The 15,707-nt window shown below is 41.4% G+C and overlaps 1 protein-coding gene across 2 annotated transcripts in view; it reads left to right on the forward strand.

Annotated features, from left to right (window-relative positions):
• Bmerb1 (bMERB domain containing 1) overlaps nt 1-15,707 on the forward strand; it is a 118,441-nt gene that overhangs the window by 85,725 nt on the left and 17,009 nt on the right. The gene's annotated exons all lie outside the window — the stretch shown is intronic.

The raw sequence follows: 15,707 nt of genomic DNA on the forward strand, positions 1-15,707 counted from the left end.
TCTCTGTCTGCTTCTCACTTGGGGTAGTCAAATCCATTGCACACCAGGCAGAACTGGAGGGAGGAAAGCTCAGTAGGGTGGGCAGATGCAGGCAGGATCTTGGTCAGTGGTGAGTGAGCAGAAAGAACACACACCCCAGAATAGCTTCTGAGAACTGGTTCATCTATTGGAGGGGAGAAATGGGTACTTATACCCCTGGGGAGGTGGCCAGGGTTTCTGGGGGCAAGGTTTGTGTGTCTGTGCATCACTGGCCAGGACAAGGGTGTTGGAAGATGCTTCATCTGCATACTCAGGGGCTGTGTGGCACGGAAACCTTATAGGGTCAAACAAGGAGTAAAGCCTGATAACTGTCAGTATAATAAAGTCTACTTAGGATGAAGGAGCGAGCTGACTCCTCCCATCCTCATTTGAGGTATCCAGAGTTGAAGCTCTCCACTACCTTTCCTCTGTAGTCCTGGGCTATCACAACCCCACATCACACTCAGGAGGCAGAGGCAGAGGCAGAGGCAGAGGCAGAGGCAGAGGCAGAGGCAGAGGCAGAGGCAGAGGCAGAGGCAGAGGCAGAGGCAGAGGCAGAGGCAGAGGCAGAGGCAGAGGCAGAGGCAGAGGCAGAGAGGCAGAGGCAGAGGCAGAGGCAGAGGCAGAGGCAGAGAGGCAGAGAGGCAGAGAGGCAGAGAGGCAGAGAGGCAGAGGCAGAGGCAGAGGCAGAGGCAGAGGAGGCAGAGGCAGAGGCAGAGAGGCAGAGAGGCAGAGGCAGAGGCAGAGGCAGAGGCAGGAGGCAGAGGCAGAGGCAGAGGCAGAGGAGGATCTCTGACTTCCAGGGCAACCTGGTCTATTGAGGGAGTTCCAGGATAACCAGGACTATGCAGAGAAACCCTGTCTCAAAGAATTAAAACAAAACAAAATAAAACAAAATGTCATCAAAGCAATTTTACATCTGTTAGTGCAACAACTCTAATGAAACTTGCAGGAGGTGACTGGAAATAGCCAACAGCTTCAGAGAGGGACCCTCTGTGCTTTGGTAGAGGCAGACTCCAGACTCTGTAGCTAGAGTGGCCCAGTTTACCAGTTTTTCAGGAGTAGGTGGGAGGGGACAGAAGATCTGGTATCTTGCAGTTGAGACTCTTTTTCATCCCTGACCATTCTCAGACCAAGCCCACAATGTTATTTAACTTGGGATTTGTGTAATTACAAATAAAATTTTAAAAATAGTATGGCTCTCTACCAAGTGTGTCATATACAAGGTAGAGCTGGATCTGGCTATCTGGCTGGCAATCTCAGCACGTGAAAGATAGAGGAAGGAGAATCAGGAGTTCAAGGCCAGCCTCAGCTACATAAGGAGTTGGAGGCCAGCCTGGAATACATTAATTTCCACCCCCTCTAAATCCTTATACAAAACTGGGAGAAATATTTTATTGCCTATGTCAAGAACATTTTTCAAACACTGAAGAGGTTTTGAGGGATGATAGAAAATATGGGATATTTTCCAAAATTTTTTTAATCCTGCCAAGAAAACCCCTGGCTTGTTTGCTTGTTTGTTTGTTTGGTTTGGGTTTTGTGATACAGGGTCTCTCTATGTAGTTCTTGCTATTCTGGAACTCACTGTGTAGACCTGATTAGCCTCAAACTCACAGAGCTATGCCTGGGTGGATCACTACACCTGGCCTAATTCCCGAGTCTTTTAAAAGGCCCATGACAACAAAAATGGAACAAAGACAAGAAGAAGATATCTGGGTACACATGCACACAGTGTTATAGTAGCAATTGTCCCTGAATTGTCTCTAGAATCTTGCCAGCTCTATGATCTTGGTTGACTTAACCTCTCTAAGACTGCTAGAGAGAATGAGAATACATGCCCTACAAGCAGAGAGCATTCGCCAGACATGGGACCAGATTTAGGCTGGCAAGACATTGTCAACTATGTGTTATCTTTTGTTGGTGTTAGTGTGAGAGTTGGGTGGATTTTAGGAGTGGGGATGGAGGATGTGGGAGACAAGACAGGGAACAGGTGATGGACCATGGAAGGCATGGGAAGAGGCAGCAACCTCAGGAGCTCATTGACAGAATGCAAAACTGCACTACTTAAACTACCAGTGGTTAACTGTGTTTCTCCCGGAGTGACTCACTGCCTTTGATAGGTGTTATTATCCTCCTGGTGTCTCTCTCATAGGATTTGGAATTTTCCCTTTGCATTGTTTCAGTGGAATCCAGGACTGTGTGTTCTTCCCACCTACCAGCTTTCCTGTTTTCTTTAAAAAAAAAAAAATCACATATTGACTGAGATGTGCCATGCAGGAAACAAAGAAGTTGAATCCCTCTAAGGAGGTTACAGTCTGAAGAAACACAAAACTGAAGGGGGAGGAACTGAACTAGCCTGGGAGCATAGAGAAGGTTCCAGAAGGAGCACTGGAATGTCTTGAAGGCTGCATAGGAATTAATTTGAGAGGCAAAAGTGCTATGACTTAGGAAAGGTTTGGTCAAAGATTGGGAAGATATGGGGTCATAGCTCATGGCTTATAGAATCTATGAGAGTGGCCAGAACCCAAGCACTCTAACTAAAGGTGAGGCCAAAAAAAAAAAAAAGCCAGAGAATGGAGGGGTTCTGCTGAGGCCAGTGTGATGATAGTGGTCTCCAAAGAAAGGAGTGGCCCATGAAATTAAAAATATTCAAGTTTTTCAAAACTATCCAGATAAGAGCTGAGTTGGTTGCGTATCTCAATGGGAGAACATTTCTTTAGTTTGAGCAAAGCCCTGGATTTCATCTCTAGCATCACACATGTACACATACATTCATATACATATATTATTATTATTATTATTGTTATTAGTAGTAGTAATAGTAGTAATAGTAGTAACAATAGTAGTAGTAGTAGTAGTAGTAGTAGTAATAGTACAGACTTATAATTAATTAATACAAACTCACCATTAAAAATGAAAATAAACAGTACAGAGAAGGGGCAGGGGAATGGCTTGGTCATCAGAGTGCTTGCCATGTAAGTGTGAAGACCTGAGTTTATTGCAGGTCTATAATCCCAATACTGGGAAGGTGTGGAGAGGAGCCGGATGCAGCATTGCTGGTCTGTAATCCCAGTGCTGGGGGAGGTGTGTAGACAAGTGCATTCAGGGAATTTCTTCCAGCCAATCTAACCCAATCAATGAGCTCCATGTTCAGTGAGAGACCCTTTCTCAAAAACTAGGGTCATTCCTCCTCCTCCCTTGGGCCAGGGAACATCTCAGAAGAGGCGGTGGAAAGAGTGTAAGTGTTGGAGGGTTGGGAGGAGTGCTATGACATGCTAGCTTCCAGACATGACATGACTGTTGAACTTGCTATAGCTCTGGTGAGTTCTTACCTACACACGAGCAAACCAACAAGGTCAGTCAGTATTCTAGCAGGCAGCGCTAAGTAGACTTAGTAGGTTGAGGTGTTAGAATTGAGGTGTTTTCATAGCATTAGAACTGTACATTATATTTTAAATGAGTTTCATATAATCTTAAATATCCACCACCATACAAAAATCCATACCAATCTAAAATACTTGAGAATCATCATTGCTTTCTTAGTCTAAAAGAAGATTAAAAAAAACATCCACCCTTCTTTGTCCTTTCATCCTTTATCCTCTCTCTTCCCACTTCACTGCTAACACTAGATAGTAAAGAAAGAAGGATAAATGGGAGAACGAAAAGAGAGATCCGTGAGTCTAACCTCCTTTCCCGTTTTTTATTCCCTGACCATGACTAATAACTTGTAACCAAATCCTGTAAACAACAAATATCCATAACCCACTAAATGACCAAAACCCACCCACCCACCTCTAGGGAATGAGGGCACCATAATTTAAATTGCTTCATTCTGTCTGGGTGACAACATCTTTTGGGGATCCTAAGAAAGTTGGGATATTGGTCAAGTCCTGGGAGAGCTGGCTGTTTCCCTCATGGTCCAGGCTCTGTGGGACAGGAAAGTGTAGGGCTTAGCTGAAGTCTTGGCTGAGGTTGTTTGTGAAGTTAGACCACCTGAGGCTAGCTGTTTTGAAGCTGTCCTGGATGCAATCTTTAAGGAAACAACAACTGAGACAGTCTGAGACTGGATCACCTGGGGCTAATTGCTTTGTCTTCATTGGTGTCTGCTGTTTTTGTTCTGAAAACGCACAAACTTTGAAAGGTAACATTGTAGGGACATTTTTGCTTTAACATATGTATAAAATGTGTGGGGTGCACAAATCATTTGAAGATGATTCTCTGTTCTATGTTTGAGCAGGGGAAAGGTATCTTTCCATCTTATAAGTCTCTTTGGACTGGAAACCAAACTGCAATGGGGTGCTATAAATCCCCATCTGCCATCTAAAAGAATAAGTCATGAGGACCACATAGTCAAAAAGATTCATTGGCTTCAAGCAGAGATTCATGTCTCAGCAGTCTCTGAGCTGTTCCCATGGGGAACCAGCTTTTTGTCACCTGTTTTGTTGTTCTTCTGGGTCTCTTCTTCCTCACTTTCCCTGTCAGCAGACAAGATTTTCAGGAGGTCTTCCGTGGTCAAATCTCTTTATTACCACTGAAGGAATTCACAGCTTTTCATTTCCTGTAAGAAATAAAACCATTTTTTAAACCTGTATATAATATTTGACTTTTTGTTTCTTTATATATATACATGTGTAACTATCCTCCCACCTATCACGTGATACAGTTTTTAATAAAACTATTTAAAGCAAAAAAAAAAAAAAAAAAAAGAAAAAAGAAAGAAAGAAGGAAGGAAAGGAAAAAAAACAATAACCTCTCCCTCAACTCAACACATCCCTGAACTTCCATTCTGAGGTTAACACAGCCTGAAAGTAGGTAGACTGATTTAACTCAGCAGTCCTTTCTAAAATCCAATGTTTTTCAGCAGCTGTGCTACCTGTCTCGTTGACACATAAACATTTTTAAGGTAATAAAGAATTATGTAATCTATCTGGGAGACATCATAGCCCACTTTTATTTTTGAGCATTTCCTTTAAAGTACAGTTGGATCTTTCCACAATTGCTTGGCCTGTAGGATTGTAAGGTATATCTGTAATACATTTTATGTTAAATATTTTAAAATTGTTGCATTGTACAGGGTACATATGATGGAACATTATCAGCTTTAATCTGTAAATGTATCCTCAAGATGGACATCGCTTCTAATGAGTGTATAATTAAAGAATCAGCCTTTTCAGAACTCAAGGCAGAAGTCCATTGAATTCCTGAATACATACCTAATGTATGGTGAACATATTTTAATTTTCAGACTCTGCAAAGTGGGGCAGAGCCATCTGCCAATTCCGTTTCTTTGGGTTCCTCAGGGGAATGGAGCTTGATTTCACAGTGAACAAGTAGGAAAGTCTTGGTGCTAGGTTATAGAAATTTTTCTTTAAACTTCTACTATTTATATGATACCTTTTATGAAAATTTGAGGCCTCTAATACATTTCCTATTAATAATTGGTACATTTCCTCATTTCTTAGTGCCATCGATACTAGAAAACCTGTAGGAGATTGAATATAGTTTATATAGATTGGATGATCGCTTCTCCAAATTACATGTTGTAGTTTATAAATAACAAAGTTAATTTGCATCATCTGGAATAAGTTAAGAAGTTTCTATATGTAAAACTACTTTTTCTGCACACTGAGAATCAATAACTATATTAAAATGTTCTGGAAACTATAATAGAACTAGGAGAATAGCATACAGTTCTGATTTTTTATGTTTAAATTTTTTATATGTTTTTATTGGATATTTCATTTATTTACATTTTAAATGTTATCCTCTTTCCCAGTTTCCTCCCCTTCCAGAAACCCCCTATCCCACCCTCCCTCCCCCTGCTTCTATGAGGGAGTTCCTCCACCCACCGAGCAACTCCTGTCTCCCCACTCTCAATTCCCCTACACTGGGACATCTATCCAGCCTTCATAGGACCAAGGACTTCTCCTCCCATTGATACCTGACAAGGCCATCCTCTGCTACACAAGCAGCTGGAGCCATGTGCACTCTTTGGTTAGTGGCTTAGTCCCTAGGAACTCTGGGGGTTCTGGTTGGTTGATATTGTTCTTCCTGCAAACCCCTTCAGCTCCTTCAGTCCTTTCTCTCACTCCTCCATTGACCCCACACTCAGTGCAATGGTTGGCTGCCAGCATCTGACTCTGTATTTGTAAGGCTCTGGTAGGGCCTCTCAGGAGACAGCTATATCAGTCTCCTTTCAGCAAGCATCTCTCTCTCTCTCTCTCTCTCTCTCTCTCTCTCTCTCTCTCTCTCTCTCTCTCCAATTTTTACTCATTACTTTTAGTGATATAAACAGAACTTTATACTCAAGTAAATGCAGCAACATCATATTTAATGTACATGATACTCACTATAACGGCTTTTTATTCATTTTGTATTTATTATATCATACTTTTATTGTTATTTAGGTGGACAAATGTTTTCCTTGTAGAAAACTACATCTACTATAAATAACATGTCGAGTGCTTCATGTTGTCAGGACAGCAGACTCACACACACATGTACCAGGATGGTGTGACTTTTACCAACTCTTCATGTAATATCACGAAGTGTTCAGCAAGCATCTCTTAGCATGCACAATAGTGTCAGAGTTTGGTGAGTGTATCTGGGATGAATCTCCAGGTGGGACAGTTTCTGGATGGCCTTTGCTTCAGTCTCTGCTCTGCACTTTGTCTCCATATTTGCTCCTGTGAGTATTTTGTTCCCCTTTCTAAGAAGGACCAAGCACTCACACTTTGGTCATCCTTGTTCTTGAGCTTCATGTGGTCTGTGAATTGTATTTTGGGTATTTGGAGCTCTTGGGCTAATGTCCACTTATCAGTGAGTGCATACCATGTCTATTCTTTTGTGACTGGGTTACCTCACTCAGGATGATATTTTCTAGTTGCATTCATTTGCCTAAGAATTTCATGAATTCATCATTTTTAATAGCTGAGTAGTACTCCATTATGTAAATGTACTCCATTTTCTGTATCCATTCCTCTATTGAGGGACATCTGGGTTCTATCCAGCTTCTGGCTATGGTAAATAAGGCTGCTATGAACATAATGGAGCATGTGTCCTTGTTATATAGTAGAGAATCTTTTGGGTATATGCTCAGGAGTGGTATAGCTGGGTCCTCAGGTAGTTCTATGTCCAATTTTCTGAGGAACTGCTGATTTCCAGAGTGGTTATACCAGCTTTCAATCCCACCAGCAATGGAGGAGTGTTCCTCTTTCTCCACATGCTTGCCAGCATCTGCTGTCACCTGAATTTTTCATTTTATCCATTCTGACTGGTGTGAGGTGGAATCTCAGGGTTGTTTTGATTAGCATTTCTGTGATGACTAAGGATGTTGAACATATCTTTAGGTGCTTCTCGGTCATTCGAGTTTCCTCAGTTGAGAATTCTCTAACTCTGTTCCCTATTTTTAATAGGGTTATTTGGTTCTCTGGAGTCTAACTACTTGAGTTCTTTGTATATATTGGATATTAGCTAGGTCTCTATTGGATGTAGGATTGGTAAAGATCTTTTCCGAATCTTTTGGTTGTCATTTTATCCTATTGACAGTATCCTTTGCCTTATAGAAGCTTTGCAATTTTATCAGGTCCCATTTGTGGATTGTTGATCTTATAGCACAAGCCATTGATGTTCTGATTTCTTAACTGAAGCATATGGACTTTGTTACTATTTTACTTATACTTTCTGACTTATAACCTGCCATTTTCTTGGCAATAGACTCTCTTGGATCAAGTGTTCTAGGACTTGTAAGTTTTCTTTATTTAAAGGCCACTGATCTATCCAAACATGATTGGCAATTTACTATTTTAATGGTAGGGCAGTTGGTGCTCTAACAGCAGTGGTCCCCCCATAGGAATTTGGAGAGCTAATTTATGCGGTGCCCTCCCTATGAACTGTGACTATGAACAGTGTGTGACTGTTTTTGATAACATTTTTCAATACCTTTATCAGGAACACCTCCTATTTTATGGCTTGTTCCTGAAATTGAAGGAATGCTAATCTGTGCTTCCCACCATTGCAATAGATCTCTTCCCTGTCCTGACCCGCAGGACAGTTGAACAGGGTCTGAAGAACCACCTGTGGAGAGAAAGGGGGACAAGAAACACAAAGAATGGACAGCAAGACAAAAAAAAATCTGATCAAGCTGACAAATTTTCTTTTTCTTTCTTACTTTTCTTTTCTTTTTTTCTTTCTTTCTTTTTTCTTTTCTTTTCTTTTTTTTTTTTTTTTTTTTTTTTTTTTTTTTTTTTTTTTTTTTTTTTGAGACAGGGTTTCTCTGTATAGCCCTAGCTGTCCTGGAACTCACTTTGTAGACCAGGCTGGCCTCAAACTCAGAAATCTGCCTGCCTCTACCTTCTGAGTGCTGGGATTAAAGGTGTGTGCCACCATGCCCGGCTAAATTTTATTTTTCTCAGGCAGTTTTTATACCCAATAGAAGCAGGATATGGGGAGGGCAGTGACGCAGAATCGCTTTGTTTCTGAGGGAATGCACCTATTCCCAAAAGCAGGATATTGGCTAGGAAAAAAGTTCAGCAGGAGGAAAAGAACAGAGTGGGTTGCTAGGTGCCTGTCCACAAGATCTATAGCTATTTGTTCTTAACTGGGGGGTAGTACTTTCCTACAGAGGCTTCAACTTTTCCCACAGAAATCTCAACTAAGCTAGTGCTTTTCTACTAAGGCCAAGACTTTGTAAATAAGCACTTATGGCTGACAAGGCAGTTAAGATTCAAACAGGGTCGCTCCCAACACTTCCCCACAAAGTCATGGCTTTATCTGCTACATATGGCCTTAATCTTCCCATCTGACCCTCTAATCCTATCCATTTAGTCCAATTTATACTTTGTTTTACCTGAGATAATGTCTTAGGATCCGTGTAGAAACCTTTTGAAGTGGCTAAGTTAGATTTCAAGAATCTTGTGAAATTATTGCTACATCAACTCCAATATCTACTAAGGTTTCAATCTTGATTCCATCTAATTGTAATTTCAACTTTGGTCTCATCATTTATAACAGTTTGCAAAAATATTTGTTTGCTGGAATCTTTATAGTCTCTTATTCTATCCATCAGTGTAATTGGACTTAGATCAGTGCTGTTTGTTATATCAAGCTTTAATTTTTCCAGTTGTTCTTCAGAGCAGCCTCTCCTTGGATGACTGGAAACAGATGACTCATGTTGGTTTTGGTGGGCCAGAGCAAAGCCTCTTAGGCAGTTTTCCAACAGTAAGGGATTGTCTAGTTAAATAGAAGGGGAAAGAAATCTGAAATATCTTTTAAATTTTCTTTTATATACCTTACATCACTTCTTGTTAACATTTAAGGTCTCCCATTCTCCAACCTTTATAATGTTTATTTACTTATCTCAAGTTAAGACTTGCATTTACACACCATTTAAAACCCTAAAGCATGGGATAGAGAGATGGCTCAGAGGTTAAGAGTACTGACTGCTCTTCCAGGGGTCCTGAGTTCAATTCTCAGTGACCACATGGTGGCTCACAACCATCTGTAATGGGATCAGATGCCCTCTTCTGGTGTGTCTGAAGACAGCTAAAGTGTACTCATCATGTATATAAAGTAAATAAATAAAATCTTTAAAATCCTAAAGCATTTTTTAGGTCCTCCCAACTTAAGCTTTCATATACTCAGACCTTACATAATTTTTATCTTTTTTCTATCCAGTTATTCACCATGAGATACGGGTGGTCGATTACTGAGTGATGTCATTATTGTAAATCAAGTTTCTTTACATAAATGAATAATACAAAGTTACATTGAAATGTGTTTTGTGAGTTTATTGCTTTTCTGAATCTGGTAACAAGGTAAAATATGTTTAGACAGATGTAGTAGTGGTTCTAGGACAGTGAGGCCTGTGGCCTGATTTTTACACAGGAAGAGAGCTGAGGAGGCGCTGAGGCCTTGGTTTCTGCTGCTAAACTGACAAATCCACCAGTAGACTACTCATCGTACCCATCAGAGACCTGAGAAGGATGAATTTCACCTGAGTAAGCAGGAGGTGCAGCCAAAGCAGGTTCTGAATCTATTTAAAATGCTCAGTCACCCTAGCTCTGTGATCATTGTCACCCTAGCTCTGTGGTCACTGTGGGGAGAGGTCCCGGGGCAACAGGAGTCTTTAGCTGCCAGGCCCAGACACAGACTTTCCTGTGGAGTAGGAACTTAGTGGGACTGTCCTACCTTGTCTAGGCAAGGCAGGTCAATCAATCCCCCAGTGTCCTGCTAGTGTGCAGTGTGAAGAGCACGCTGTCAGCAACTGAGGTAGAGATCAGTTCACAGCCCAGTGACGGCTCTCCATCATCACCAGTTCTTTTGTGTCCATCATCTTCTTTGGAGGAGATTAGCAGTGTTCCCAGGAAATGACATGTCTCCCTATCGTGTAAAGCTTTTTATTAAACACTTTAAATGCCATATTCTACAGATTTCTGAGGCATTTGAGGACTGTCTGTCAAGCATATCCGAGTTAAACAGTCCTTGTCTGTTTTTAGTTCCTTGCTTTAAGCTATATCTTGAGAACATATGAAAGCTAAATAAAGTTCTTTTCTTAATTACTTTGGTACTTAGCATGACAATAAGCATATCTCTGACCATATCAAAGCTTAATCATCTTTAACAGTTTATTATAAAAGTAATAATTTCTGAATTGAAGCTCTTTTAGTATCAAGATAAGACGTTCAACTTGTAAACCTAGTTCATAAAGATACTGGGAACTTTTCTCATCCCTACATGGTGTACTATTATAGAACACACCAGTTTCCTGTATGACTCAGTTTACAAAAATAGCTACAGCTTAACAATTCTAGCAAAAGCAAAGAGGCTAGAGATATTTTCTTAAATCAGTCTCTGCTCGCCTAAATAAACCTTAGGTAAGGAGAGACATATTTTTAAGCCAGTGATTCTCAAGGTTTTGTTTGTTTGTTTGTTTTTGTGCAGTAACCCTGTTTTTTATGTTGTGATGACTCCCAATCATAAAATTGTTTTTTGTTGTTATTTTAAAACTGTAATTTTGCCATTGTTATGAAGTGCAATGCAAACGTCTGACATGTAGGTAACCCTAGGCTACCCCTGTAAAAGGTCTTTTGATCCCCGTAGGGTTGCAATTCATAGGCTGAGGAACAGTTCCAAGTTTTTTGTCAGACTGCTTAGGGAAATTGTCTTCCTGTATCAGTCTCTGGTGTTTAATTGTGACCCTAAATTTTAGCCTTTTATTTATCTGTTAGGTTCATATATTAATAAAGACATAATAAAATATTTTATAAACTTTAAAATATTCCATAGCATTATACTTAAACATTTTTATTTATTTTTTTAATTTATTTACATTTCAAGTGTAATTTACCTTTTACCCTTTACCCTGTTTCCCCCCACCCCCTTCCCAGAAATCCCTTATCCCATCCTCCTTCCCCCTGCTTCTATGAGGGTGTTCCTCCACCCACCGACCAACTCCTGCCTCCCCACCCTCGATTCCTCTACACTGGGACCTCTCCTCCCATTGATGCCTGACAAGGCCATCCTCTGCTACATATGCAGCTGGAGCCAATGTGTACTCTCCTTGGTTGGTGGCTTAGTCCCTGGGAGCTCTGGGGGATCTGGCTGGTTGATATTGTTCTTCCTATGGAGTTACAAACCCCTTCAGCTCCTTCAGTCCTTTCTCTCACTCCTCCATTGGAGACCCCACACTCAGTGCAATGGTTGGCTGCCAGCATCCAACTCTGTATTTGTCAGGCTCTGGCAGGGCCTCTCAGGAGACAGCTATATCAGGCTCCTTTCAGCAAGCATCTCTTAGCATGCACAATAGTGTCAGAGTTTGGTGAGTGTATCTGGGATGAATCCCCAGGTGGGGCAGTTTCTGGATGATCTTCCCTTCAGTCTCTGCTCTGCACTTTGTCTCCATATTTGCTCCTGTGAGTATTTTGTTCCCCTTTCTAAGAAGGACCAAGCACTCACACTTTGGTCATCCTTGTTCTTGAGCTTCATGTGGTCTGTGAATTGTATCTTGGGTATTTGGAGCTCTTGGACTAATGTCCACTTCTCAGTGAGTGCACACCATGTGTCCCTCTGTGCAGCAATGGTGGTCCTATCTGTGCTCACAAGCTGTCTGCACTCCTGGGAAGCTCGCTCTCTCCCATCATTATGTAGGTATGGCAGAGGATCATCTCTAGGTGCAGACGGAAACCAGAAGTCTCCTCAAAACTAAATATTTTTAAAAGCTCTTCTTTTTAATATTCAAGGGGGTTTACTTGTAAAATTATAAAAAATATCTTTATAGAAGTTAAAATATCACAATTGTGTGTTTTTGTAATATCAAAATAAAGTCCCTTTCTTTTAACTTTTTACTGATTTTTTGTGAATTTCCCATCATGCACCCCAACCGCACTCATCTCCCATCCCCTTGTGTCCACCCTCCACCCTTGCAACCTCCCTCTCAAAAGAAAATTAAAAAACAAAAACAAAAACAAGCAACAACAACAAAACCCAAAAAAGCTCATCATGGAAGCTACAATGTGTCCCAGTGTGTACCACAGTACACCTTTTTGTCCACACATCTTTACTTGGGAATGTTCTTTGCAATGAGTCATTGGTCTGGTTTGAGGGCTTTGGCTTCTGCTACACTACCAGTACTGGATCCTCACAGGGACTCCTCTCAGACATCCTGTTGTTGCCCTGGGTCATGGAGGCCCTGCAGCTTTGTGATGTGTAGGACAGACCTATTCGCTCACTCCAGCTGTTCATAGATGGGGTAGATGTTGGGGTGGGATTTGGGCCTGGGCAGTAGCTAAGTTGGTCAGCCCTCTCTGGCACCCACACCACCAAGGTGAGCTCTCTGGCACTGCCCTGGCTAGCTCACCAATGCCATACCTGCAAAGAGACAAGGCCAGCTCTCCCTTTCTCATATATTTTGCCTTTGCCAAATGTATTAGTTAGGGTTCGTATTGCTGTGATAAAAACTGAGACCAAAAGCAACCTGGAGGAAAGGTTTTGTTTCGCCTCACAGCATGTAGTCCAGCATCTAAGGAAGTCAGGGCAGGAGCTGAAGCAGAAATCATGTAGGAATCCTGCTTACAGGGTTTCTTCCAGTGACTTACTCAGTCTGATTTCTTATACCATCCATGACAACCTGCCGAAGAGTTGTATGAAAAGCAAGGTTACTATAGTTAAAGACTTTCCCAGAACTATGGCCTTTGATGGACTAAGTCTTTGCATTTTGGCAGGTGGTGCTGTCTACATGATGAGTTTGATACTCTCATGGTACTTCCATTATGGGGTCAGTTGTGCTAAAGTCTAGGAGCCTACTAAGGTCTGGGGCCTTGTTACAAACTGCCAGGCAGTCTGTGCCCTTCTGGCAAGCCCTGGTTCATTCAAGGCAGCCTGCTTGGATGTTCTAGGCCAAATCTTGAAAAATGCTGGCATGTCTCTGGTCACAAGAGATATAGACTAAAGTCCTGCATCCCTGACCTGGTCCTGGGGTCTGAAATGCTAAGGGTGGGGTGGAAAAACATGGGCATTTGTGATCAGCCAAGGAGAAGGCTGGGGGTAAGGCAAGTAAATGGAGTGACTCCAGAGAGTAAGGCTCTGGACTGGCCCAGTACTAACTAACATGGAGTCTAGCTGAGTCCTTCTACCTCTTCCCAGGATGGTTGTCAGGGCCAACACTGTTTCCCCAAAACACCCACCCCCTTCATCTGCTACACTGTTCTTCAGAGGTCCAGAAGCACAGCCAGCCAGTCTTACTTCAGGCTTCCATACCTAAAGACTTGACCGACAACAGGTTGTAAATATTCAAGAAGAAAAATGCAGACCCGGGTGTGGTGTTGCATGCCTTTAATCCCAGCACTCAGGAGGCAGAGGCAGGCAGATTTCTGAGTTCGAGACCAGCCTGGTCTACAAAGTGAGTTCCAGGACAGCCAGGGCTATACAGAGAAACCCTGTCTCGAAAAACCAAAAATAAATAAATAAATAAATAAATAAATAAATAATGATAATAAGATAAAGCATTTATAGACTTTTACTTATTTAAAAAATAATAATAATTCCAGTGCTTGAGAGAAAAAGGCAGGAAGATCTCTAAGTTTGGGGCCAGCCTGGTCTACATAGTGAGTTCCAGGATAGAGTTACATAGCAAGACTCTTTCTCACAAAAAATAAACATATAAGACTAAAATTTTAAAGTTATGTTGTGTGTCTGTGCATGCACTTATTAATGTGAGTGCAGGCACCCATGGAGGTGAGAAAAGGATGTCATATCCCATGGAGCTGAAGTTATAGGTGTTTGTAAGCCACCTAATTCAGGTTTGGGACCCAAGGTTTAATCCCCTGGAAGATTAGTACATGCTATTATCCAGTGAGCCATCTCTCCAGCTCTGCCCCTGGGCCCACCCTTTTAACTTTTTGTCATTATATCCTAAGTGAGAGGATAATTCCTGATTATATAATATCTAGGCTGTGTTGACTGTATTGGGCATCATAAGTTATCTAGAGGTGACTTAAATACCTAGGAGTATGTATAGAGATTATATGCAGACATTAGGCTGTCTTATTTTCAAGACTTGGGCATGTGTGGATTTTGGTGTTCAGGAGCAAGAGGAGATCCTGGGACGTTTCTACATATGTGAGCATGTGGTTATCTATCTGTACTGACAAAAGGTCAACTTCATGCTGCCTGAGCCTTGTTGGTAGTGACTTCTCAGAGCTTAGGCCTGAGGCCAGCACAGCAGACGCTCAGTGAAGATGCAGGTGTGAATATACACATTTTGAAACTGTATATACTTTGGGAACTGCCTTGAAGATGCCTCAGCTATCGTTGACCTGTTAAGCCATTTTTACTCAGTGTGATTCTGCTTCTCAGAATCTTCCCACATTAAAAAAAATTCTTGCATAAATCTATGTTAACCCCGTGGAGACCCAGGTAGCACAGATAACCTAAAAATCCACCTAGATGATCAATGAGCACACCCTAGAAATCTGCAGGGGAAGTTCCTGGTAGCCACTGAAAATAATTTTTATGAGAATGACAAATTGACTTTAAAACAAATTGTTCTTGAGACATGGTCTCATCTGACCCAGACTGACCTCGAACTCGGATCCTCTTGCCTCAACATCCCAGTTCTGAGATTACATGCGTGTTCACAAACACCCCCATTTTATGTTGTTCTGAGGATCAAACCCAGGGCTTTGTGCATGTTAGGAGAGCATGCTATCAACTGAACTAAAATCTTAGGCCAGGATTAATTTTTTCTTTTTGTAACACACACCTTACTACAATACATTGCAGAATTGTAGGAAAGCCCTTGAATAGGCCCTGGAAGGGGTTTGTGAATTCCTATTGAAATGTAAATGTTTATATTGCTTCTATGTCTAGGAATTTGTCACAGAAAACCTAGTATGAGGAGTATATCAATATAGCAGGATGCTGGGCAGCCACAAAAATCAGTTGACTTGAATGCACTAACAGGGAATCATCTTCAAGACATATTCTGAAGTAGAATTATATATCATTATAAACTAAAAGGCATAAATAGTAAAAAGAACAAATTGTGAAAATATTTTGTAACAATGTCACATGATATTTATAACCGGCGTACTTTTAAACCTGCAAGAATGGACACTACACTGGGGGCGTTAGTATTATGACTCTGTCTGTGTCTGGAGGCTTCAGAACCTGGACGTGGATGATTCTGTCCA

This window comes from Mus musculus, chromosome 16 (assembly GCF_000001635.26).
Source record: "Mus musculus strain C57BL/6J chromosome 16, GRCm38.p6 C57BL/6J".
NCBI classification, from domain to species: Eukaryota; Metazoa; Chordata; class Mammalia; order Rodentia; family Muridae; genus Mus; species Mus musculus.